The 391-nt window shown below is 59.8% G+C and overlaps 1 long non-coding RNA gene across 1 annotated transcript in view; it reads left to right on the forward strand.

The window, feature by feature from the left end:
- Positions 1-391, forward strand: part of LOC104996027 — a 7573-nt gene extending 7182 nt beyond the window's left edge. Inside the window, exon 4 of the long non-coding RNA XR_826135.1 lies at positions 326-391. This is a non-coding gene — a long non-coding RNA (uncharacterized LOC104996027). The remainder of the gene's footprint in view (positions 1-325) is intronic.

The following is a 391-nucleotide window of genomic DNA, read 5'->3' on the forward strand; positions in this document are numbered from 1 at the left end:
AATCTTTCCCACCTAGCGATCGAACCCGCGTCTCTTAAGTCTCCTGCATTGGCAGGTGGGTTCTTTACCCCTAGCGCCAGCTGGGAAGCCTCTCAACAGCCACCTGGAGTTAATACACAGGAAGTAGGTGGAGGAAGCGAGAAGAACTGATCTTGCGGGGCCGGGAGGACTTCGCGGTGGACCGTGGGCTCCTGATGTTGACTTATATATCCAGGGTTGACCAAGGGCTTGGGCAGGGTCCTCGGCGGAGCAGGGGCGCGGGTATCTGCGCATACTCAGAGGGGAGCACCCCGCCCTCAGGCAGCCCTCCCCTCTCTCCCCTCAGTATTACTGCTGCAAGAAGAGCAGAGCGGAGGATGCAGACGAGGAAGGGGAGGAGGAGCACGACCTG

Source organism: Bison bison, unplaced genomic scaffold (assembly GCF_000754665.1).
Source record: "Bison bison bison isolate TAMUID 2011002044 unplaced genomic scaffold, Bison_UMD1.0 scf7180017864289, whole genome shotgun sequence".
Classification (NCBI taxonomy): Eukaryota; Metazoa; Chordata; class Mammalia; order Artiodactyla; family Bovidae; genus Bison; species Bison bison.